The sequence below is a fragment of the Sarcophilus harrisii genome, chromosome 1 (assembly GCF_902635505.1).
Source record: "Sarcophilus harrisii chromosome 1, mSarHar1.11, whole genome shotgun sequence".
In the NCBI taxonomy this organism is placed as follows: Eukaryota; Metazoa; Chordata; class Mammalia; order Dasyuromorphia; family Dasyuridae; genus Sarcophilus; species Sarcophilus harrisii.
The window spans coordinates 690,157,737-690,180,977 of record NC_045426.1 but is presented as its reverse complement, the minus strand read 5'-3'; the positions used below and the strand labels follow the sequence as shown (position 1 = coordinate 690,180,977).

General features: G+C 42.2%; 1 protein-coding gene across 8 annotated transcripts in view; it reads right to left on the bottom strand.

Moving 5' to 3' along the window:
• The window catches only part of RPH3A (rabphilin 3A), a 354,517-nt gene that overhangs the window by 173,447 nt on the left and 157,829 nt on the right, over nt 1-23,241 (bottom strand). For 5 of the 8 annotated variants that reach the window (XM_031948622.1, XM_031948628.1, XM_031948627.1 and 2 more), the window contains exon 1: nt 8,835-9,153. The exons of 1 other annotated variant lie outside the window; for it this stretch is intronic. The gene's annotated coding sequence lies outside the window, so the exon portion shown is untranslated. Of the gene's footprint in view, nt 1-8,834; nt 9,154-9,750; nt 9,803-23,241 lie in introns of those variants that run through there. 2 more of the 8 variants (XM_031948625.1, XM_031948623.1) reach the window with 2 other exon arrangements.

The window sequence follows — 23,241 nt, the reverse complement described above, 5'->3', positions numbered from 1 at the left end:
TTTTTAGCTGGCATAACAAAAATAAAACGGCCCTTCATCATCAGCATCAAGGTCCCAGCTCAGCACCTCGGCCAGGGGATCCAACCAGCCTTTGTTACGAGTCACTAACCTTTGGCTCTTGGAGAAGGACCTGGCTGGCTGGGAGCCTGCAATAGCAAGATATTCATCCCTGTTTCCACCTTCACTGCTGAGAGTGGAGGGGAGGGGGGGAAGGGGGGGTGGAATCTCTGGGATTCTAATTCCTGGCAGACAGATGAATTTAGCATTGACTCTTGCTGGAAAATAGAACTAACATGAAACCTCCCTCTCTCTCTAATGGGACAAGGGTTGGATTTCTAGGAAGGACGGCCCTATTCAATTGGCATTTTTCCTCATGCTGACACCTCCATTCCTAATGCAAACCTCTCCCTAAAATGCCACAGATATTGAGCTGCAGGAGATTTTAGTCTCATCTCTTAATTCTGTGGGGATTGAAATGGAGACCCAGAGACATCAAGTCCCTTGTTAATGGTCACAAAGACATTAAGTGGCAAAGGTGAGATTCAAACCCAAGTCTTCTGACCACAAATTCAATGTTCTTTCCACAATATACTGTTGCCTCTACCACTCGTGGGAAATTCTCTGACTTCTGAAATTCTCCATTTACAGCATCCCTGGTTCCCATAGAGTCCTCGAAGATAAGGTTACCCTTTGTTGGGATGTACTTGCTGGATTAATTGCACAGTAGTGGGGATGGAATTATATTCCACCACCCATACTCTCATTCAGGCCCCCCCTTGTGACCAATGACATGAATTCCTGGACACTTGCATGGAATTTCTAGTCTTGTCTCATTTCTAGAACACAAACAAACTAGTCTTATTGCAGTTGTTCATATAGGAAGCTCCATCTCCTTTATAAGGTACCTTTGCAGTGATCCATGCATAGAATGCACTCCCTCCTCCCCTCTGCTTTTTACATCCTTAAAGATTCAGCTTAAGCATTACACATAAAATTAGTCTAGTTGGAGCCAACAGCCAAGGAAGAGCCCAGTCATCACCTTTGGGGAGAAGCGGAGGATTTTCTCACTTCTTCCCCATTCTCACCATCAATCATGGCATATAGAAACAGAAATAGGCAGCTTGGTAGCACAGTTAGTAGAACACTGGATATGGAATCAAATCCAGCCTCAGACACTTACTCGCCATGTGACCTTGGGCAAGTGACCTGGAATGCTTCAGCTGTTCAACTGTGAAGTGGAAATTATAATAGTACATAGCTTCCAGGGTTGTTGAAAGATCAAATGAGGTAATGTTTGTAAAGTGCTTAGCACTTAGCATGATTAATATAAAAACAATTATTATTATGTATTATGTTCTTACATTATAATATATTATTATATAAATGGTATTATTATTATTATTATGAAGGTACTCTCCTAGAAGACATCTTGTTCAGCACTTTAAGAGTCAATTCTTGAAAATTCAAGGGACAGATGGGAGCAGAGAACTGGAATTATGTATTTGTATAGGTTGTCTCCCCGATCACATGTAAGCTCCTTCAAGGTAGGGGCAGTTTCATTTTTGTCTGCATCCCCACAATCTAGCACTGTGTTTTACACATAATGGAATTAATCCATGCTTGTTGATTGGTTGAGTCTGTTGCCAGAATGGATTATATCCCTCTAACCACTCTGGAATCAAAGCCATAGCCATGACTACATTCATAGCAATTGTAAAAGAAATAATAATAATAATAACAATATTTATTTTTAAATTTGTTTTAAGTTTGCAAACTGTTTTAAATCCATTATTTCTTATATTTCATAACATATCTGGGAGATAGATGTTACAACAATTATTCCCATTTTACAGTTGAAAAAACTGAAGCTGGGGCAGCTAGGTGGCACAGTTGATAGAGCACTAGCCCTTAAGTCAGGAGGACTTGAGTTCAAATCTGGCCTCAGATACTAAACACGTCCTAGCTGTGTGATCCTGGGCAAGTCATTTAATCCCAATTGCAAAGAAATGAAGGAAGAGAGGAAGAGAGGGAGGAAGGGAGGGTGGAAGAGAACTGAAACTGTAAATATTTTGAAAATAAAGAGCTATTATTTAAACAATTTTAAAAGAAAAAGCTGAGGCTTAGAGGAGTAATGTAACCTTTGATTTGGAACTATGAGATGGCTTAGAGGAGGCAAAAGACTTTTTGAAGTCTACTCTTTTGCCTTTCTCTGTATGCCCAATGCTTAGCACAATGTCACCGTAAAGTATTAATAAATGTTTGTTGACTGACAACTAACACAGAGAGTAAATATGAGGACCATGATTTGAAGCTGGTATTCTAACTGTAGCCTGTGCTACACTGCTTATTAGAATCTAGTCTGTTCCAAGCCAGCTAGCATTAATTCAGTACCTACTATGTGCTTAGTAGGGTGTTAAGTTCTGGGATACAAAGTAAGGCAAAAGATGGTTCCTGCCTTCAAGGAGCTTACAATCTACTGAAACCACAAGCAAAGAATTATGTACAAACTAGATATATACAGGTTAAATTGAAGATAATCAATAGTGGGAAGGCACTAGCATTAAGGAGGATCAGGAAATTCTTTCTCTAGAAGGTAGGATTTTAGCAGGGACAATGCCACAGGGAAATCCTTCATTCCCCAAAGACTCATGGGATGCAAAGGTATGCGATGATCTCCAGAAGTTATGGTGTCTATCCTCTAGCCTCTGAGCTCATTGTACTCAAACTACATTTGGAAAGGTCTCCAAGCCCTCTGGAGTCTCAAGGATTTGAGAGTGCCTTCTTCCCTAGATTATTTTTATGTTTCAATGCATGTAAGATTACAAATATAGGGGTTGTGTGTGTGAGAGAGAAACAGATAGAAACAGAGGGAGAGAGGGAGAGAGAGGGAAAGAGAGACAGAGACACACAGGGGGAGAGAGAGAGAGAGAGAGAGAGAGAGAGAGAGAGAGAGAGAGAGAGAGAGAGAGAGAGAGAGAGAGAGAGAGAGAGAGAAGAGAAAGAGAAAGAGAAAGACATAGACAGAGAAGAGAGAGAGAGAGAGACATAGAGAGACAGAGAGAGAGAGAGAGAGAGAGAGAGAGACATAGAGAGACACACAGAGAGACAGAGAGAGATAGAGAGAGAGACAGAGACAGAGACAGAGAGACAGAGACAGAGAAGAGAGAGAGAGAGAGAGAGAGAGAGAGAGAGAGAGAGAGAGAGAGAGAGAGAGAGAGAGAAAACGCTGCCTTTGGGAATTATCTTTTGTCAAAAATCTGAATCAACTTTCTGAAATCTCTCCCCCTCCCCCTTTTTGAGCTATAGACTCTGCCAGGGAGCCAGGTGCTGGTATTCAAATGTCCTCAAATAACACGGCATGAATCCAAAGCTGTTTTCATTCACAAGATGCCTGTCACTCTGCAGGTTCCTTTCTATTAAGTGGGGGGGGGGTGGAGAGGGGAGGGGGGTGGTATCTGAATTACCCTGTATGGAGGATTATGTTGGTGAGATGTGATGAGTTTTCCCCCCAAATAAATCCTTCCCAGACCTATCATTGTGGAGCTGTCAGATGAGTTTCCGCCTGTGAATTAATTGTAAGGAAGGGGAGAAAAAAAAAAAAAAACAGGCCAGCTCCAGTGTTACCTCTGATTGCTCAGCCTTCGGTTGTTGGCAAAGCCCCAGTACAATGTAATCCAAGCAGGCCCGATATCACCGAGTCTAATACAGCAATACAATTACTTCTCAGAGCCCATCGAGCCACTGCAGACTTCTGCTCTCTGCACCACACCGATACGCTGCCAAATTCTCCCAGGCACCTGCTCAGCTTGGTGGTCTGGGGAACGGGGAACTGGTCTCCATGGGGAGAGGGGGCTGTGGGACTCTCTCAATGACTAAGAAACAGATTATATCAGAACTGGGAAGGAACAAGAGCATGGAGCCAGGTGAGCCATTAGAATGGAGAATTTGAGTAGTGGGAGGGATCTTAGAATGGGGAATGTCAGACCTGGGAGCATCCTTAGGACATACAATGTCAAAGGTGTGAGGGGCCTTAGAACAGGGAATGGCAGAACTCCCAGTTTTGACTCCCAACCCCATCCTTTTATTTTTAAAAAAATAGACTTTCTGTATTGAAGATACAAGTAGTTCTCAGAATGGTTGTGACTTACTCATAGCCACACCAATAGTAAATACTAGAAATGTAAAACTCTTTGCACTATACTCTATCCTTGTAGATTCCCTGAAAGAATAGTCTGAGTTTTATATAAATTCTGTATTCTCAACCCCCTCCCCATACATAGCACAATGCTCTGCATATTGCAGGTACCCAATGAACATTTCTTCGAATCAAATTATCCATTCATATAGTTGCTAAATTGCAGATCCTATTATTATTATTATTACCTAGAGTCCAGACCTCCAAATTCTCTCCCCTCCCATCCTCTTTACAAAAGGTTTTAAAGATTGCTGCCACATTTTTCATTGGCTACATTCCTCCTTTGATCCTTCTGGAATCAATTCTGAGATGAATTGATCCACTGACTGGGATTGTTTCAGGTGAAGTCCTATTTCAAGGCATAGAGATGATTTACATGACCCACACTTACAAACTTAATCATAATAACTAGTGCTACTTCTAGATTTACAAAGAGCTCCCAATAATCCCATGAAAGGATTAAGCCAAGTATTATTATTGTCATTTCATGGAGGGGAGGCAAAATTGAGGTTCACAGAAAGGAACTTGATTTGTTGAATACACCTGAACCCCAGTTCAGGTCAAATTCAGATCTTTTGTCTCCAAGTCCAACATTCTCTCCACCCTCTTATGTTCCCTCTTAAATATCATTGTTGCTGTTGTTACTATCACTGCTATCATCATTAGTACTAGTAGTAATATTACTTTATTTCTGTAACTCAAATCAATCTGGTATAATTCCACTGGCAGTCAGCCAAGTATATTGCAACAACAGTTTGTCATTTTATTTTAAAATTCAGATAATCTAATATAAAGCCATTACAACAGCACAGGGCCAATTGTCCAAGTAGATTACAGCAATAAAATTTTGGAGCAGCAGTTGGTGATGTGACAAGGAAACCATTAACGACATCATTGTTGTTGAAGCTACTAGTCGTTATTTTCCAGTAACCCTTTTTGCCCACTGTATCCATATCTGAATTTCCTGCTTTAATTTTTCTGCCTCCACACCTTTTCTCACACTGTTACCCCATTAGGAAGGCTCTCCTATTTTCTTTTTCATCTATCCAGCCCCAACCAATCCTATAAAGTTAATTCGAGTCATACCTCCACCACAAAGTCTTCCTTGATTGTTCCACCACTGCCCAAGTGATGGCACTTCTCTGAGTTGTAGAATGTCTTGGCCATGCCATTCACTGGATCAGAGGGGTCTGATAGAGTGAGAAGCAAACATAAGGCCAATTCTTTTTTCAAAGATGAAGCGTTTAAGTAACTTACCCAATATTACAAAGATAGCTACAGAGGCAGAAAATATCCTTAGGCGATTCAGCCCCACCTGAAGTATGAGTCAGTTCCCTTTACCAGATCCCACAAGTGGTCATCCAGGAACTGCTTAAATGCTTTCACTTTCCAATGCAGCCAACGGACAGCTCTAGCAGATAGAAGAGTCTTCTTTTTACTGAGCAGGTATCTATCTATCCACCTCTCAATTAACTTTCCTTCTTTGGTCCAAACCCTTCTCTTTGGACTCATATAAAATAAATCCATCTACTCATCCCCATAACAGCCCTTCAGATATCTGGAGACAGCAATGACAGGAGCATAGAATCATGGAATTGTGGGTTTGGAAGACGGACATGAGAGCACCTAGGTCAAACTACACCTGAACAAGAATAGCATCTACAATAAGGAACCATAGGACCAAAGATTGAGAGCCAGAAGAGACCTTAAAACATAAAATATTAAATCTAGAAAGAATTTTAGACTATTTGACATAGAACAGTGCATGTCAGAGCTGGAAGAGACCTTAAAGATCAGCTAATCTAACCCCACATTTTATGAAGGAGAAAATCAAGAGCTAGAAATGTAAAGTGACCAACCCAATTGTCACACAGGTAACAAAAACACGATTTGAACCCAAGCCCTCTGATGCTAATAGAGCACTTTTTCCACTGGATCATGCTACTTTGTGCCCTTTTCCCCACTTGATCCTTTCTGAATCAGGCAGGAGCAGTATCTAAGAGGGGGAGAAATTTTGTATGGCTAAGTTATTCACTACAGCCACAAGAGGTTGGGAAATTCTGATGGCTTCAAGAAGATAGGGGAGGAAATAAGAATTTCATTGACATCAGAATGCATAAGAAAGGTGTGTGGTGGTAGTCACCAATTCCTAAGTCTCTGTTTATAGCACCATCCTCAGTGTCAACTGAATCATTTAAATTCATCAACTCCATCCCACCAGTGTACAAAACTAGAGTTTATTTTTATCCTAGGTTAAAGCTACAGCTGTTAAACAGGAATAAACCATTTTCACTTTTTTGTTGCCTTGATGCCATTTATTAGATTGCCTAATTTTGTGCCCATTTCCCCAGCTGAAAGATTTAAAGAGCAAAGAAGATGTCCATATATCTACATCATTCTTATTAGAAATCCCAAGTTCTCCATGCTGGTCATGGGAGTGTATGTGTACACAGATACAGGAACACACATGCAATTTGACAAAGACCAAATGGAACATCTGAAAACCAGCACCCTGGAGATGGCATCCTGATTCTAACTCTCCAGCCCGGAAAAGTTGGCTGGGGCATGTGTGAAGCAGTGAGAATAAAGAAGCAGCACATGGAGGCGTTGGGATTCACCCAGACCTTCTCCTCAAGTATTCCTGTCTTTTCCTCATATGCCCTGCAGCCAATCTCAGAATGTCCAAACTAGAAAGGATCTCTAAAACTCATTTCCTCCAATCCCCAGTATACAGGGGAGTCAGTGAGGCCCTAGGAAGAGAACCCACTTGTCTAAAGCCAAGCAGGGATTAAATGGCAAAGCCAAGACTGGAATCCAGTTTCCCTAAGTCTTTGGCCATTTCTCTTCATATACACAGTGCAGCCTCTTTGATTTCTTCTCTCCCCAATGCACCACACTACACCAATTTAAACTGGGTGAGAGGGAGGGATAGAGGGAGATGTGGTCCTTTTGGACCTTAGCCACCCCAGGAACAGGGGGATAAAAATAGAGGGGAAGAAGGGGAAAATGAAAGAGATAGGAGATTTTACAACTCAAACTCTATGACTTCCATCTCATAGTCACTCAACAAGTCACTGATGAGGTCAGGAATAGGAGCCAGGAGCTCCAATTTTCCATCTTCAGCACTAACCACAAGATCACCTTTTCCTTTTCCCTAAGAACATTTGTCTTCCTAAGCTTCCTATACAGTGGCAAATCCTAGAAATTGGGCATTTTTATGTGCTTTAGATATGAATAAAATTAACGAAGCCAGGCACATGAATGGTCTTTATTTCACGTCCACCAGAGTTGAGTATTCTGTTCCTTCAGCCCACAAAGACCAAAGTAGAAAGCTGAAAGGTGGAAGTGAAGTACCCTCTGAGGTGATTCCTAAAACACTAAAAAAAGGGGCATTCATTTCAAAAGACTGAAATTATTAGTTGGGTGGAAACAAGCAACAATAATAACAACAAAATCCCAGCTTCAAAGCAGCACAGATTCATGCCAATAGCATCTTTTTTTCTTTTTAAAGATTAAATTTGGGGTTCTCAAATTCCGTTATAGGAGACCACAACCTCTCTCTCAATCAGGCTGGTGCAACCTGCACCACTGGGATCCCAGCCATGTCGCCAAGGGTCAGGGAAAGAATCGAAGCTAGAGAAACCGATCTGAAAGCAGAGGCTGGAACCTTATCTGGGCTCTGACCCAAGCCCCTTTCTCTCCACAACAGAACCTTGGACAGCACCACTCTCCCAAGGCTCCCTACCCCCTGTGTGAAAAGACTAATCCAGAGCTGAGCAAGCAAAACCTGGAACATTCATTATCCAGTTCCTCTGCAGTCTATCTGGACACTGGTCACCCAGAGAGGTACCTCATGCATCTGCTAACAAATAGCACAAAAAAGCATCCTGAACAAACTTACCCATAGGGCTATCCCTAGGATGGGCTCCCGAGCTGAGCTCACACACCCAGGCAAGGGTTAAGCAGCTAGTTATCTGGGTTCTGGTTATCTTCTCGTTTCTCACGCTAACCAAAGTCTATGGCTCTCACTCTACACTTCCCAGCTCCCCCACCCAACCATTTAATTCATTCATAGCATTTAGAGAACTGCCTTTTACTTTCAAAGAGCTTATTTTGAGTATATATAGATAGATACATGTATATGTCTGGCTATGTATATATACATACACATATACATATATATTTATATTTAGCCATGAGGAAATCACCCTATCTCTTCGGACAGCAGGCAGTAATCTCCCCGGGGCTCTCATTGCCTCTCAGGTGATAAAACACTGCAGATGTTGTAAAAGAGACATGATCAACACAGGCACACATACACCTCACGCCCCCCCTTCCAACCCTCCTGCCCCACTGCCCACCTCCGCTCCGCTCCAAGCCAGCCCACTGCCCCGCAGAGAGGAAGGACGGCTACCTAGGCACGGAGGACCAAAGGTGGGATGTGACCCCCAGTCTCGAGCCAGCACCTGCCCACCCCTCTGCCTTAAGGAAGAGGCTGTGTCCTTATCACTCCCTTAACAGCTTGGAGCTTCGGCAGGGGTCCCTCTATACTCTCCTCACCTCCAAATCAAGCCAACCCCATCCCCCCTCCCTACCCCCGAGACATGCAGGACCCAAAAGAAAAAAAAGGAAACACTACTCTACATCTCTGGCTGGTGGCGATGGACAACTCGGCACAGCTGTCAGAGACGGGATCAAGAAGAGAAATGCTCCCTCTGGTTGCCCTCAGCACAGCCAGGCAGCCTTCTGCCTCTGCCTTTCTGGCTCACTCTGTCCTCTCCCTTCCCTCTTGCTCTCTCGCTCACACAGGCAACTCTCCGGGACTGCCGGGAGCAGGCAAATAAATAGCGTCCCAGTGCCCAAAGCTGGGGCTGCCGCTGCCGCTGCTGCAGAGCTCTGTGCAAACAGCCAAGATGTGGACCAGCAATTCCACCACCCCCCCGCAGGGTGAGGCAAGCCTGTCTACCACCCGTGATTTATTTGCAAGATGCCTGGGAAAGGAGGGGTTGGAGGTGGGGCTGGGGCTGGGGAGCCGGGTGGGGGAAGCCACACACAGAGCCCGGGCAGAGCAGAAACCAAGGCACATGGTCACAGTTGGCAGATTGCAATAGCATCCCCCCCCCAAAAAAAGAAAGAGCCACAGTGTGATGTGATTGAAAGAGATCTGAGTCTGAAGGCCAAAGTGGGCAGGATCTGGGTTCAAATCCCAGCTTGCCACCTGCTCCTCAAGTGACTCTGGGCAAATCCCTTCCCTCCTCTAGACCTCAATTTCCCCATATGTAAAATGGGAGGAGGGGGGAATAAACTTCGTGCTCAAAAGCCTAAATATTAGAAATTAAGGAAACAAAAAGGCTAGAACCCCTGGAGCAGTGGAGACCATAGTCAATGGTTAGAGCTGGAGAGGAGAGAGTGTGAACAGATGAAGAGAGAAAGGGGAGGTCGGGGTTGAAATGAGGCTTCATGCTCCCACATGCACACAAAAGGGTGAATGCCTGCCTACCACCACCCAGTCATTCTAATATTAGTCCCTGCCGCCCAGCTCAGTGTTACTGTACCTTGGTAGCAATCAGCAGAGTCCCCACGCTCCCCCTTTGCTGAGCCGAACTGCTGTTCTCCTCCCCTCAAAAGAGGGAGTTGGAAAGACCCCCCCACCCTCTCTCCCTCACTGAGTCTATGTTCAGACACAAGTGGTTTGCTTTCTTTCTATGAAACATCCCCCCTTGTGAGGCTGGATTTCTGCTGCTCTCCAGGTAGCCACAGATCTCTGCCCTCAGATAACTCGCCTTCTCTGATTTCACAATGCGCAGCGAGAGGATGCAGAGTCAGGCTGGATAAATGGTTCACAATGGAGAAGAGCTCTGAAAATCCTGCTCTTTCTTTGGAGGACCCCGTGCCAGGAGCCAAATCCTTTGGGTAGCAGGCAAATTCAAGAAGACCACGGCCAGCTTTAGGTATAAGGAAGGCAGGAGGGAAAATGTTTCCAAGTCTCTAAATTCTTCTTGGGGAACTTCAGTCACAGGCTCATAGGTTTAGAAGGGACATTCAAGGTTATCTGGCTCAGTCCCTTCATCTGACAGATAAAGAAGCTGAGACCCCCCAAAGGGGAAAGACTTAATCAATATCACCTAAGTAACAAGTGGCCAAGCCAACATTATACCACCTCTTTAGGCCCTATGCTCACACATCTATTAAATGTCTGAGGGGGATTCAAGGAACCAGAAGTCAAGAGACTGGGACACGTTTCAACTGATTTGTTGAAACTTACTAGACTTGGCCAAGCAGCTCAGGCAAGGCCATATGGCGCAGTGGAAAGAGATCTGATTTGGGTATCAGAAGACTTGAGTTTAAATCTCAGCTCTGCTCTTGGCCAAATCACTTAATGTTTTGGTTCCTCTTCTGAGATAGGAGGGAGTTGGATAAAATGGCCATTTAGATCCCTTTCACCTCTAAATTCATGAGGCCTCTGTGAATCTAAATCCTACAGACCATGGGGGGAAATGACTAAGTTGAAAAAGCTGGCAACTGGTGGACAGATGTAGCTCCCAGTGGTCCTTGACCTTGAATATCCTTGGGCAGGTACCATGGAACGGGGGAATCATATCACTGCGGCAACCTGTGTTTCATCTTTATATATTTTGTATCTACGTCTATGTGTATTCCCTCTGTTGAACATAAGCTCCTAGAAGGCAGGAATGATCTGATTTTTTTCTTTGTAAACCTGTGCCATAGCAGAGGAGCATGATGCAATGGATTAAGTAGATATTTAGATCAAGTCTATACGTGTTTCCAACTGCTACACAGAGCTGAAAGGGACTACCTTCTTAACAAGATTTTTAAGAGCTAAAGTAGGTATGGTGGCAACCTGATAGCAAGGATAACTAGGCTTTCGGGGTAGCTGGGGCCATCTTCAACTCTTCCTCCAACATGTGGCAAAGTTTGGTACAAAGACTATTTGTCTGGGAGTCAGAAGGCACAGGAGTTACTTTGAACCCTGATCATGATCAATAAGGCATTTTCCTTTTCTGAGGTTCAGTTCACTGTCTCTCACATCAGGGAGCTAGCTGGATTGGGCCATTAGGTAGTGCAGTGGATAGAATGCCAGCCTAGAATCAATAATAGTCATCTTCCTGAGTACAAATTCAGTCTCAGGTACTTACTAGCTGAGTGACTCTAGGAAGTCACTTAACCCTGTTAACTCAGTTTTTTCATTTATAAAATGAGCTGGAGAAGGAAATGGCAAACCACTCCAGTATTTCTGCCAAGCAAACCCCAAATACAGTCAGGGAAAGTCGGGCATGACTGAAATGATTGAACAGAAAAAGATCCCTGATAGTGGTAACATTTAGTGTTCTAGAATCTAAATCTGAAAAAGGTTAAAAGAGATTCTAAACCAGCTACCTCTTATGAAAGATGAGGAAACAGGCATTGCCTTCCTCCTTCTCAGCTGTGACATTCTAAAGTTCCAAGGGCCCTCCTGGTTATTATATTTCATATTTTAAGGTCCCTCCTAACTCTGACACTTCAGGTTCTAAAGCCCTTCCCAGATCTAATATCCTGTATTCTAAGACCCAACAGGTCTCGTCCAGCTCCAACATTCTATGTTTTAACCCACAATCCCATTCCTTACTCTGACATTTTCTGCTCTAACATCCCTCTGAGCTCTGACATGTTTGTTCTCAGGGCCTTTTCTCTCTATAGTTCCTGAGATTGTGGGACCCTTACCCAATACTTAGCCAATAGTTTCCTTCTTCCATACAGGCCAACTTGAAAGTCTTCCTCTTGACTTGACATCCTAGCAATATGTTCACCCTGCTTTAGGGAAAGGATCCCATGCTAACCATCTCTTTCAACCATCATCTATAAATGCTAACCTCCAAAAGAGAAGTTCTTAACTTGAGGTCTGTAAAGTTATTTTTTTATAAATATTTTGATGACTATGGTTGGGTTCCTTTGTAATTTTATATGTTTTATTTTGTGCATTTAAAAATTCTGGAGGTAGAGCCAAGATAGCAGAGTAAAGGCAGAGACTCGCTGAACTCTTCCCTAAACTGCTCCAAATCCCTTCCAATAATGACTCTAAAAAGATTTTAAAGCCTCACACAAAAAAAATGGAATGGAACATTTTTCAGCCCAACAATTTAAAAGGACAGCAGGAAAGGTCTGTGGCACCATGGTAGGGCTCCAGCCCACACCTCTTGTGCAGACCATGCCAGACTCTGACCCTGGCCTCAGACTCAGCCCCAAAACCAGCAAAGCAAGAATACACTTCCAGTCTCTGAGTCAGAGGCAGTACTTGAGGTTTCTAGATCTCTCAGCCCAGAGACACCAAAGAAGGTGTCTTGGAAGATCAGGAGGAAAAATCTGTCAGAAGAGTAGAAAGGACCTTGGGAAACCAGAAAAACAAGAGTAAGCATGGTCAGTATTGGCAGCAGTGGCCTTCCATGGGTCTCAGCTCATAGGAGGTCTCTTTGCTAACACTGAGAAAGGACTCTGTTGTATTAGCACACCAGAACTTACAGCTACACTGGATCAGGGACACTCCTCACAGTTCCCAGGCAAAAAAGAGTTCTTGTGGTCAGGTCCCTGGAAAAATCTCTGAAAACAGCTTGGGACAATGCATCCTCCACCCTGGAAATGAAGCTCTACTTTAACAAAAAGTTAAAACCCTAGTAATAGGCTGGGGAAATGAGTAAACAACAGAAAAAGATTCTGACCATAAAAAGTTACTATGGTGACAAGGAAGATACATTCAAAAAAAGATAAGAATATCTTTCTGTATCCAAAGCCTCCAAGAAAAAAAAAGAATTAGTTTCATACCATGGAAGAGCCCAAAGGGGATTTTGAAAATCAAGTAAGAAAGATAGAGGAAAAATTGGGAAGATAATTGAGAGTAGTACAAAAGGAAATACAAAATGCTAATGAGAAGAATGTCTTAAAAAGCAAAATAGGCTAATTGATAAAGGAGGTACAAAAGCTTACTGAGGAAAATAATTCCTTGAAAATTAGAATTGAGCAAATGCAAAGTAATGACATTACTGGAAATCATGAAAAAAAAAAAACAAAAACAAAAGAATGAAAAAAGAAAAAACTATTTGAAATATCTCATTGGGGAAACAACTGATCTGGAAAATAGAGGTAGGAGAAATAAGTTTAAAATTCTTGGTATACCTGAAAACCATGATCAAAAGTGGACCTAGACATCATCTTTTAAGAAATTATCAAGGAAAACTGTCCTGATATTCTAGAACCAGAGGGTAAAATAGATCAAATCCACTAATCATCTCCTGAAAGACATCCTAAAATGAAAACTCCCAGGAATATTATAGACAAATTCTGAAATTCCCAGGTCAATGAGAAAATATTGCAAAAATTCAGAAAGAAACAATTCTATTGTAACCATAACTCTCAGGGGAGCCATAACATGATACCAACTGGAAGTATTGTAGAGCTTTTCATACTGTGCCCTTTGTTAGACTCCTCCCTAAAACCCCATAGGTACTAATGGGAAGAAAATGGATATTTATCCCTGTAAGGATTCCCAGTGTGGAAGATTCCATCCACCCATATAGAATGCAATTTTCCTAACTTTGTTCTTCACAGAGTCACAGATCTTAGAGCTTGAGAGACATCTAGTCCAAACCATGCAGGAACTCATTACTTCCTGAGGCAGCTCATACTTGGAGGTAGCTCTGATTTTAAGGAAGTTCCTCCTTTATCTTAATCTTTAAAAAATGTTCTTTTGCTTCTTAAATTGAGATAAATTGAAGGTAATTGCCTGGAGCAGCTGCCACATAGAGCAGCTGTTACAAAGAAAATAAAAATCAAAAGTGAGATTCAAATCCAGTCCTTCTTGACTCCAACTCCAGCATTCTGTCCATCATGCCCCACTTACATTTAATTAAAATAAAGCCCCCATTGCTCACCTTATTCCCTTCTTCCTACCTGAAAGCCAGAATTCTTAGGGGGGAAAATTGAGATTTTCTGACAGAAAAACAAGAGATGGAACCATGGGGCACCACCAGGCCAAAGACTGGTTCCTAGATTGATAAACACATAAGCATTTTAGAATTGGAAGGGGCTGACGATAGCATTCATCTATCTATTATACTGTTCCATGAGGATGGGGATCAGACCTTATTTAGATTTTGTAACTATCCCAACACAAAAGACACAATAAATGCTTTCTGAATGAACAAAGTCCTTGAGTGAAAGAATGAATCAAGCAACAAGGATGGAGTGTCCATCTACTATGTCAGGCATTGTGATGTCTTGGAAATTGTTCGGTCATTTTCAATCATGTCTGACTATTACCCCATTTGGGTTTTTTTTTTTTTTTTTTTGTTGTTGTTGTTTGAGAAGTTTTGTTTTTGTTTTTTGTTGTTTCTTTTTTTTTTTGCAAAGATACTGGAGTGCTTTCCTATTTCCTTCTCCAGCCCATTTTACCAGGAAGAAACTGAGGCAAAAACTCAGGATTAAGTGATTTGCCATGGGTCACACAGTAAGCATCTGAGAATATATTTGGAGTCAGGTCTTCCTGATTCCCAGCCCCAGACTCTATCCACAGCACCACCGACCTGCCCCTTCTTGAGAAGAGAAATGAAGCAGTGTTTGCTTTCTAAGTATATAATATTCTATAAAGTTAGTTAGTTAAGGAATATAATCTATCCCCCTCATTTTACACACTAGCAAACTGAGGCCCACTCGGAGAAGTTAAATGACTTGCTCAGCATCACACAGGAAATAATGGTAGATGTGATACAAACCCAGCTCTCCACAAATTTCTTATACCACAACACAGATCCTCCAAAAAGGTTTTCCTCTTTTCCAAAGGATCACACCCCCTTATTTGATCCAGTGCCCAGGGCAAAACAGGACAGTCTGGCAGAGTTCTGCCTTTCTCTACTTACCACTAAGAATGCTAAAGCTGTCTCCTCCCTCCACACTGCACTCTAGGAGCTACTTCCTGAGCTTCTGCCCCTGGGGTTTCCATCAGAGACTTTGAGACCAATTTCTCCAAATCAGATTGAAAGGAAGAGGACTTGTAGAGGAGAGAGGAGAGAGGAGAGCTGACTAAAGATTTCAGCCCATCCTCTTTGCCATTCCCTCCCCCTCTTTTTAAAAACCTCCTGGATAGTCCATCATCAATGACATGAAGGGGGAGGAGTATAGTAGGGCTTCTTCTCCAGAAAAGAAGTAATCAGAGGATCAAGAAGAGGCTAGGCCAGGAAATGGAGCAAACTGACGGGGAACAAGAGAGAAGATGGACTGTAAGGGTCCAAGGCCAGGAGTCGGCTCCTTCCCAATGGGAAAGACCATTAGCTGTCTCCTAGCAAGAGAAAGGGCTGCTTCATAGCAGCATGAATTTTTTTGTTCAGGGAATGTTGGAGAAAAGAAAAACTTTCAAAGATAAATTAAATCAACAAGTACTCCCCTACTCTACTCATCTGACTGTAAACTCCTTGAGGGCAGGGATCATTCTCTTTTTCCTCTTTACCTCTTCAGGGCCTTGTACATAACAAGTGCTTTAAAATATTTCTGAAATTAATATTAAAAGGACAGAAAAATAAGACTAGGACCGGAAGGGATCTGAGTGGCAATTTAGTCTAAGTGCCTTACTTTACAATTGGGGAAACTGAAATCCAGAGAAGTTAAATGACTTGCTTAACATCCATCACACAATAAGTCACAGAGTCAGGATTTATAGTAAACCCCTCTGACTTCAAATTCAGAACTCTTTCCACTAATAACTGTGATGATATCAAATATTCTTTAAATTAACTTAGTACTTTAAAGTTTGTAAAACAGTTTATATAAATTGCCTAATATGATGCTCACAACAACTCTAGGAGGTAGATGCTAGGATTCTCCCCATTTTACAGATGAAATAGTTAAGACTAAGAGAAATTCAACTATTATGAGGATAATAACAATAATTATAGCATTGACAGTGATATAGGTATGCAAAAATTATCTAATTTGATCCTATCTAGGATCAATTCTAGGAGCTAAGTACTATTTCCCTCCTTTTTCAGATGAGGAAACTGAGGCAGACAGTGATGAAATGATGTACCCAAGGTCACATAGTATCCAAGATAAAAATCAGGTTTTCCTGGCTCCAAGGTCTGAGTTCTACCCACTATGCCAAGATACCTTTCTTGAAGGAGTGTTTTTTAGCCAATCATCAAATGTAAGCTGGACATTTATTATATGACTAGGTATTATGTGGCTTATCTTTAAAGTCTTCATATAGTTTGAGGAGCCAAATATGCTCAAAATAGGGGTGTCCTATATCCATCCAGATTGTAATCCTCCATCGATTAACAGAAAAGCCGTAGAAAGTTACTTGCCTAAAGCTGAGATAAAGTAAGTAACTTCCTTTACTTGGCTAATAAATGTTAGAGGAAAGCATTCAAACTTGGGTCTTCCTTCGTCCAGGGCCAGCATTAAGGCTATCAGATCATGCTGCCTTTCACAAACTTAATAACCATCGATAAAAATGAACAATCAAGGAAATATACAAAAGCATGGTGGAGATAGTGGGCTGGAGTCAGGGAGATCTGAGTTCAAATCCAGTCACAGAAACTTACTAGCTGTGTGATCCTGGATAAGTCATTTCACCTGTCTGCCTCAGTTTAATATCTGTAAAACAGGCATAATAATAGCATCTACTTCTCAGGGTTCTTGTGAGAACCAAATGAGACAATACTTGTAAAACATTTAGCTCAGTACCTGCCATATCATAAGCATAATGTAAATGCTAGTTATCACTATCATTATTATTAAAAGAAGTAATAAAAAATCAATTTCTTGCCATGAGCTATTTGACACATATCTTTAAAAAAGCAGAACCGAATAAATTAATAATCTGTATGAAGTTCCCCTAGTTTTGGTTTCATTGAAATATATGTGTGTGTACACACACACCCACACGCACACACACACATACATGTGTGTGAATATATATATGTGTATGTACATATAGAAGGTATCCCAAAAGTCTTAGTGCAACTTTGAGCTATCAAAGCAGTAATAATAATAGTGAGCATTCACATGGGGACTTAAGGTTTGTATAAATGTTTTACAAATATTGCATTAAAGAATAAAAGCTTAAAACTGGACCAAGAATTTTGGGACAGTCTCTAGATGTACATAAATACACACATATACACACATGCATATAGACATACATGTGTATATATACACAATGCACATGTGTACACATATATACAATTATCTACTTACCCATATGTCCACATCCCTATACATATAATATACATGTGCATACATACTCATAGGGGTCAGGACTAGACCTGTGGGTAAATGACAAAAAGAATTTTATGATGAGGACACTCTCACTACTAATTGCTCTGCATCTCGTAGTCTAGGAGAGTAGCCTGGGGAGAAACGGCATGACCACCACTACTCCCCCAGGGGCACGCAGTCAGTATTTGTTACAGGAAGAACTTGAACCCAGGGCTCTTGATTCTAAGGTCAGCTCTGTGTTCATTGTCTCTTATTTCTTGCCTTTCACATTTGTTAAACTAGATGAAAAGTGCTAATGCCAGACTTTAAACCATCTCTGACATCCCTTGTTCTAAAGTCCCTCCCAGCCCTGACAATCTGTCATTTCTAAAAGATAAAGGAAGAAAGGAATAGAGAAGACAGAGTCAGAGAAACAGAGAGATATAGAGGAATAGACAGTGAGAGAGAGAGACAGAGACAGAGACAGAGACACAGAGAGAGACAGAGACACAGAGAAAGAGACAGAGAACAAAAGGAAGAGTGAGATGGAGAGAGAAAGAAAAAGGTGGACGGGGGGAAAAGAAGAAGGAGGGGAGAAAGGAAGGGGGAAAGACAGAGACAGATAATGACATATACAAAGACAAAGAGACAGAGACTGTGTGTGTGTGTCTGTGTGTGTGTGTGTGTTGCAAAAGAGAGAGGGAGAGGGAGAGAGAGACGGGAAACGAGATGGAGAGGGAGAAAGCAAGAAAGAGAGAGGGAAAGGAAAGAGGGAGAGAAAGAGAGAATGAGAATCATAGGACACAGAAAAGCCCCTCTACCTATGTCTGGGCTCCAGGCCTTGCCTCTCTCTCAGGCACATGCAGAGCTCAGATCCTCAAGAAACCCCCAACAGGTTTTTAAACCCCCCCCCATGCCCTTTCCCGAAGTTTCTGACAGTCCAAGATAGCATTCAGCAGCCACCACCTGGGGCCTCGAGCTGCAGAGCGGGAACATGCCCTCCCTCCTTTCCCTGCCTGGGACCGACATGCCAGAGGCAGGATCACCGGGGCCATCACTGCGACAGAGTCAATGGCTGACATTGCTCTAGCACTTTTACAATTTGCAGAGTGTTTGCTTACAGCGGGTCCCTTGATCCTCACAAAAGGCCTGTATGAGAGGGGTTGTTGGCCTCTCTACTTAAAAGGTGGGGAAACTGAGGATCACAGCCATTAAGTGACTTGTCTCAACTCAAACAGTTGGCAAATATCAAAGGCAGGATTTGAACTCAGCTGTTCCTGACTTTCTAAGTCCAACTTTCTATCAACGTTACTCTCTCTAGACTATTTCCCTTGCCTCCCCCAATCTCCTCCTCCCCGCCCATGCTGATTTTCAATGTCTCTTTCTTCCTAAACTGTCCGTCCCTGAGGTTTTCTGCAGTTCTGGCTCAACCTGAAGATGGTAATCTGAAAGACATTTAGCGAGGGCCTCCCTTCTCCTTAAGAATTAATGCTGCTACCTGACAATCCCATTATTAGAGGAAGATTCATCTCTCTGGCTTAGCAGCTTCCTTCGGGGCAAATGAAATGGGCCTGTGGACTGAGGCAGGTTCTGCCTGGGAATATGGCAGCGTTCGGGAAATCACCTATGTCCCTCCACCCTCCCCATACATGAGAAGCACTTGCTTTCTTGGTAGGGACAGTGTGATCTGAGATTTCGGGACACATCTTTCTCTGTCTGCTCTGTGTCTGCCCCTTCTCCTGTCTGCTCTTCTAGAACCCTCTATATCCCATCATCAGATGAGATAATATATGTGAATACTTTGTGGGCCTTAAAGAACAGAGGCAGCTAGATAACCCAATTCTGACAGAGAGCTGGGATTGGAGTCAGCCTCAGTCACTTAACAATTTGAGCAAACTCATCACTGTAAGTGCTGTATGCCTTAGTTTCCTCATCTGTAAAATGGGGATAAGAGCAGCACCTACCTCTAATAGTTGTAAAAATTTAATAAGATAACATTAGAAAAGTGCTTAGTACAGTGATGGTTTCTTTTCTTTCTTTCCTATTCCTTCACATCATAGAATCTCGTCTGCTTGGATTCTCTCAATCAGTTAGTGCCTTGTATGGGCTAGGCCCTGTACTAACCTCTGAGGTAACAGACCTAAAACCGAGACAGTCCCTGCCCTCAAAGAGCATGCATTTCAATGACACTCAACATGTTTATACATAGATACAAAGGATAGATAGAGACAGACAGATAGATACAAAGTATACACAAAGATACAAAGGATCCAGAGAGGATCCAGAGCATCCATATAGACGCAAAGTATACACATAGATCCGGAGTATCCATATGGATACAATGGATACACATAGATACAGAATAAACATAGCTAGAAAGTATACATGTAGATGCAAAGTATACACAGGTACAAAGTATATATAGATACAAAGTATTTCCATAGATTCAAAGTATTTCCATAGATTCCTATAAGATACATAGTTCAAGAAATAAACAATAGAGGAGATATTAGCAGAAGGGATGGGAGGGACAGAGGGAAAATGAGGGATTGAAGGAAGTCAGGAAAGCTGAGGCAAAGGTGAGAAGGGAGTCCATTCCAGGCAGGAGGGACAGCCAAGGCAAAGACAAAGACATGAGAGATGAAGAGTTCTATATGAAGAGCAGCAAGACACTATGGGAAAGGGAGTAAACTGTAGGAAACCTGGAAAGGCAGGAAGGGGCCAGGTTGTAAAGATTTAAGGTGACAAATGGATCCCAGAGATCACAGGAAGCCACAGGAGTTTACTCTATACCTGAAGAGACTGTCTAGCCCTTTTCCTGTTTCTATTTCTTTTTGCTTTGGAGATCTCATTCCTGATCCATATAAATGGATGATGAGCAACTCTAGTTTGGGAGAAGGATTTTGGTTCAGTCCTAGCAGTTTTCCTCATTGCCCCACTTCTTCCATGTTCCTTTGGATATCTCCAGTTAAGCCATGGGACTGTCCCTTAAATACACCAAATAAAAATGCTTCCATCATTGAGTAACCCATCCGATTCTTCTGGGAAGCTCCTTTAAAGGTCAGCAACGGACTCAACCAAGCAGTAAAACATGAATCCAGAGGGTTGATAGGATATTTGATCTGGGTTAACCAAGACTAGTCAGAAAGGAGGCCTGATGACAAGAAAGGGAACAACGTGGGCAGATCAGAACTGATCCCACAGCGGAAAAAAAGATGATAACCTAGAGATCCTCAGACCAAGGAAGAGGAAGGTTTTAATTCCAGGAACTGAGGAAGAGGAAAGAAGAAAATAAACTACAGAATATAAAGGGTAGGCAGGGGACTCGAATGCCCAACAAAGGGGAAATTTTAGGTAAAGTCTCACAAATATAGGCATGGGAAAGGTTTATTTCACAATGTCTTCCCAATTCTGATATGCCTTGTCCAATAAGTTCATTTGTTAATGCAATAGGCATTTATTGAGCACTGTGCCAGGCACTATTCTATGCACTAGGGATCTTTCTTTCTTTCTTTCTTTCTTTCTTTCTTTCTTTCTTTCTTTCTTTCTTTCTTTCTCTCTCTCTCTCTTTTTCTTTCTCTCTCTCTCTCTTTCTCTCTCTCTCTTTTCTCTCTCTCTTTTCTCTCTCTGTCTCTCTCTTTTCTCTCTCTCTTTCTTTCTCTCTCTCTCTCTCTCTTTGTCTCTCTTCTCTCTCTCTCTTTCACACACACACACACACACCATCCATGTCTTCAAGGAGATCATAGTTTAATTGGAGAGATGGCTTGTAAAGAACTACTTACATATAATAGGTTATAGAAGGGGGAGCAGAGTGCGTCTGGTGAATGCCCAAACCACTTAAGAAAGCATTGCTCATGTGTAAGATGCTAGGGGATTAATTCTGGGAGACTGAAGGCACTGGTCTATCACATGGCTGGGAAGAATGCTTCCATTGGCTGCATGGCAGGAACACTTGGAATCTCTCAAATGGTCTGAGTCAGCACTGAGCTAGATTTTTCCAGCATTCTCCTTTTGCAGCATTCGCATTAGAGTCTAAGACAGGAAGTGATTTGCTTACTTAGGCTACGTGGAAAAGGCCCGTAGGTCTCAGGGCCTCCTTTTCCTCCTAAGGCCATGTGGCTCCAAGGAAGAATCTTGGGTATTCGTTTATTCCTATTTATTCTTTTCTGGTTCTAGGGATGGAAATGGAGTCTCCAATCTGTCCCAGGAGCTCGAGCCAGGAGGGATCTAGGAATCCATAAATCCAGGCTAGTTATTGCAGCCAGCTCAGTAGCAAGATCTAAAGAGCAAATGACCCAGGACTTCAGCTCAGCACAAAACAGCATCAGTACTGACTTTGTACGGGAACTTGGTGAGGACTAATGCTATGTGGAAACTGAACAAAGCTATGAGCCTAATCCCACCTCTGACCTCCAAAATTAAGCCGAAATCATGCTTCTGAGGGGTTGGAGCAAATGTTGGTACATTTGTTCTTGCTCTAGCAGTTAAGTAAATCTCCTTTGTAAAAGTTAATTGGATGTTAATTGGATTACAAGGAGCTAGATCTCATAGTCACTGGACCTGTAAAATATGGGGACACAACTGGTAGAGGCTGGAGGTGCTGACAAAAATAGAGGGAAACTTCCTAATTTCTTCACATTACCAGAGAATCCTGAGGATGGGGAAATGTGAAAGGTCTAGCCCTGGGACAGTAAGATCAAAGCATTTGTGTGTGTGTGTGTGTGTGTGTGTTTGTATACGCACATACATTTATACATACATATGCATGCAGACATGTGTATGTATGTACATTTATTTATATTTATATGTGTGTATTATGCATATGTGTGTGTGCATAGATGTGGGGGGGGGGACAGGGAAGCAGGCAGCTAGGTGCACAATGGATAGAATGCCACTGAATTCAAATCCAGCCTCAGACACTTACTAACTGGATGACCCTGAGTAAGTCGATCTTATTTTCCTCAGTTTCCTTATCTGTTAAATGAGCTGGTGAAGGAAATGGCAAATCACTCTGGTAACTTTGCCAATAAAACCCCCAATGGAATCACAGGATTAGATACAATTTGAAAACAATGAAACAGCAACAACATATATAGAGAGTAGATGGAATATAATTGGAGAGAAGGTATTAGAAGTTGGGTAGGGACTAGAAAAGGCTTCTTGAAGAAGGTAGGACTTGAGAGGAGTGTTCAGGGAAATCAAGAGGGAGAGTTAAGGAAGAAAAGCCTTCTGGGTATGAGGAAGCAGCCAGAAGGGAAAGTCCATAGATGAGAGATGGATTATCTTGTGCAAGGAAAAGCAAAAAGGCCAATGGTACTGAATTGTAGAGAACATTGAATGGAGTAAAGTACAAGAAAACTGAAAAGTTGGGAAGGGGGCAGATTAAAAGTCCTAAGATTCTGTGTTATAGGGATCCTTACAGCTTTGAAACTCTGGATTCTGACATTGCAAGTTCTCAGTTCCCTCCTAGATCCCATATTGCACATTCTCAGGTCCCCTCCAGCCTTAAGAATCCTTGTGCTCAGATGGAGTCCTTAGAAAGCCAGCCTGGCAAGGACAACAGGAAAATGAAATAGGTTGGATCACTAGTAAACACCATGTACCCCCAAAGGGACTATCACCTGAGACACAGCAAGATTAAAGAAGAAAAGAAATATTTAAAGAGCAATGGAACCCTAAGCTTCTTTCCAAAGAAAGACAAGCCCACAATTAGATTTTCTAAATATATCACATTTCCATTCTTCAGAGTACCTAGACAGCTTGCTGCTAAAAATAAGAGAGAAGGAAATCTGTCTGAATTTTTT